Source organism: Lactuca sativa, chromosome 3 (genome assembly GCF_002870075.4).
Source record: "Lactuca sativa cultivar Salinas chromosome 3, Lsat_Salinas_v11, whole genome shotgun sequence".
In the NCBI taxonomy this organism is placed as follows: domain Eukaryota; kingdom Viridiplantae; phylum Streptophyta; class Magnoliopsida; order Asterales; family Asteraceae; genus Lactuca; species Lactuca sativa.
Window position 1 is genome coordinate 235,295,886 of NC_056625.2, and position 2,972 is coordinate 235,298,857.

Sequence of the window (2,972 nt, forward strand, 5' to 3'; positions counted from 1 at the left end):
TGAGATACTTTATCTTATACATGTAAAGTCATCATTTTTGTGACTCGTAATATCCACTTGTATAAATATAGCAATATACTTATAATCTTGTGATTATTCTTAATAATTATATTTATATTTCACATAAAGTATAATTATATCAACTTATAACAATCTACTTCAACTTAATAGATTTGCTAGTGATTTATCACATCCTTAGATTGCTATTTCATAAACGTTTGACCAATAACAAAGTAAGATGTTATTTTGTATATAAAACTTAAAAATCATCAAACTTTAATAGACACGCATATATTCTCCCACAAATATTAAAACCGTAAAAGAGGGGCCGTAGAACTCACATTCGAAACGTGATCCCGATCCTGGTTCTTTTGGTGAAGCTCTTCGTTAATAACCGCAAAGTAACCGTTCTCGGACTTTTAAACGTTTCAGGGTTTATTTGGTAATGTTTTAAACTAAAGGGGCTCGTTTTCAAATAGTTTATATTTGAATGAAAAGGCTGTTTAGCAATTTATTTTACACAAGGGACTAATTTGTAATGAATTATATCCAAAAGGGCTGTTTTTAAAATGTTTAAATCATTTGGGACCTGCTTTGAAAAGATTTATGTCAAGGGCTGATTTCCTGATTTAAAGTTATAATTGAAGGGACTGTTTCTGTCCACCTGATACAACATTTGGGGTACAAGGGATTTGACGCCTCATCTTCTTCATTTGTTCGTCAAATCGAGTATAGGAACAGAGGGAGCGACGAACAAACGGAACCACGAGAAGGGTCCAATCTCCGGCGATGGCTAATAGGTGGGGAGGAGGAATCGATCTCCGGAGAGCCTCATTTGGATTGCTTTAATCTCCGCCGGCAGTGAGCCAAGAAAACGGCAGCAAGGTCGACGGGAGAGGCTGTAGTCGACAGCAATGGTGGCGAGAGGCGGCTCCGGCTGTTACTCGTCGCCTTTTCTCTTCTGATTTTGGCAGGTAACACAAAGGGAAGATGGAGGTGTGGATCGGAACTGGAACAACATTTGGTGGGGGTTTGTTTTAAGTTGTTTGATCGACAGGAAGAACGAGTGAGGAAGGGTGTGGGTTTCTCCGGCGACGAATTGTAGCAGCGATCAGTCTCCGGCGAGTCCTCGTGCTCCTTTCTTGTCGCCGACCGCAGAAGTCAACGGAACAACAACATCAACCGTCAATGGTGGAGTGGTGTTTGGTGATTAGCTTGCTGCCGATCGGAAACCATTAACCGGGGTGTTTAGGTGGTGCTAGACGACGATGGAAGACAGAGAAGGAGGAGGAGGGCGCCATGGCCGGCAGCTTCACAGGTTCCTTCTTTTTTTTTTTTTTTTTTTTTTGTTTAATTGATTGATAGAAATCATTGAGGTATTTGGATTTTGATTGTTTGACAGAGAAGGAGGCAACATCGAATGGGAAAGATTGAGTGTGGGGATGTGGTGGTGGCGGCAGCCACCTGTGTCATCGAATACACGAGAGAGAGGGAAGGTTTGAGATTTTTAGTGGTGAAGAAGGCATAAAAATGATTGAAGGCAGCTCATCAATGATCTATTTACAGATTTTTGATTGATCTTTGGAAGATTTTTGTGGTACTATCGTGATTGTAGAAGATTTATAGTACAATGCCTAATTCATTCAAGATTTGGTACATGTGCAAGTTTTTGATGTTCATTTGTTTAAGTATGTTTGTGAGAAGAGTGATGATTGAGAATGAGAGGAAAAGAATTTAGAAGCTGGACATTTTTATGTACAAATATATATTTTGTTACACCTTTAATGCACTCTCTCCTTTTCTAATGTTATATATATATATATATATATATATATATATATATATATATATATATATATATATATATATATATATATATATATATATATATATATATATATATATATAATATATGACAATACTTTTATACACCTAATGTATACATACACACTTCATTAATTTGATATTTATATATGTGATATATTTTGGTAACAATAATGCATCCTTACTCTATCATTCATATACAACATTTAAGTTATAACTTTTGTTGTATATATAAATATGACATTATACAAGAATCGAATTTTTGTATGCTAGAAGATGTAAAATTTACTAATTTAGTAAATGATTATGTAATGTTCATTTCACTCATATATATTGTATATTGTAGGAGGACTATAGTAACATACCTGTAAATGTTCATAAAACATGTTTCATGCACAGTTGGTCGATAATACATAGCGGTTCGCGGTGGTTTGACCGCTGAACACTGACCGATTTTCACCAATTGTTACATATGGATGCAAGTGTCGTTCTCCATTGTATTGGACAGAAATCAGAGGTAGGCACTTGTCTAGACTTGACCTTATTCAAGAAACAAATGACAAGATCGCTATCATCAGATATAGGCTTAAAGCCGCCAGATTTCGTCAGAAAAGTTATGCGGATAATCGTCGAAAACCATTAGAATTCCAAGTTGGAGACAAGGTACTTTTAAAGGTGTCGCCTTGGAAAGGGCTTGTACGTTTTGGTAAGAAAGGAAAACTAAGCCCAAGATACGTTGAACCTTTTGAGATCACTGAAAGGATCGGTCCGGTGGCATATAAACTCCAATTACCCTAAGAGTTAAGCGCCATTCACGACATATTCCACATCTCCAATCTTAAGAAATGTTTAGTCGACGAAGTATTGATAGTACCTCTGGAGGAAATCAAGATCAATGATAAGCTGAATTTTGTTGAGGAGCCGATAGAAATCCTTGACAGAGAGGTGAAACAACTTAAGCGGAGTAAGATTCCGATTGTAAAAGTTCGATGGAACTCAAAACGCGGGCCGGAGTACACCTAGTAGCGTGAGGACTTCATGAAGGAAAAGTATCCACAACTTTTTCCATACGATGACAAAAAATGACATAGAATGAATTTTGGGACAAAATTCTTTTTGAGTGGGGGATACTGTGACAACTGTCAAAT

The 2,972-nt window shown here is 36.7% G+C and overlaps 1 long non-coding RNA gene across 1 annotated transcript; it reads left to right on the forward strand.

Moving 5' to 3' along the window:
* Nucleotides 1-290: 290 nt before the first annotated feature.
* On the forward strand, nucleotides 291-1,805 carry LOC111918510 (uncharacterized). The gene is made up of 2 exons (XR_002859259.3): nucleotides 291-1,318; nucleotides 1,403-1,805. It is a non-coding gene; the product is annotated as an uncharacterized LOC111918510 (long non-coding RNA).
* The last annotated feature ends 1,167 nt before the right edge of the window (nucleotides 1,806-2,972 follow it).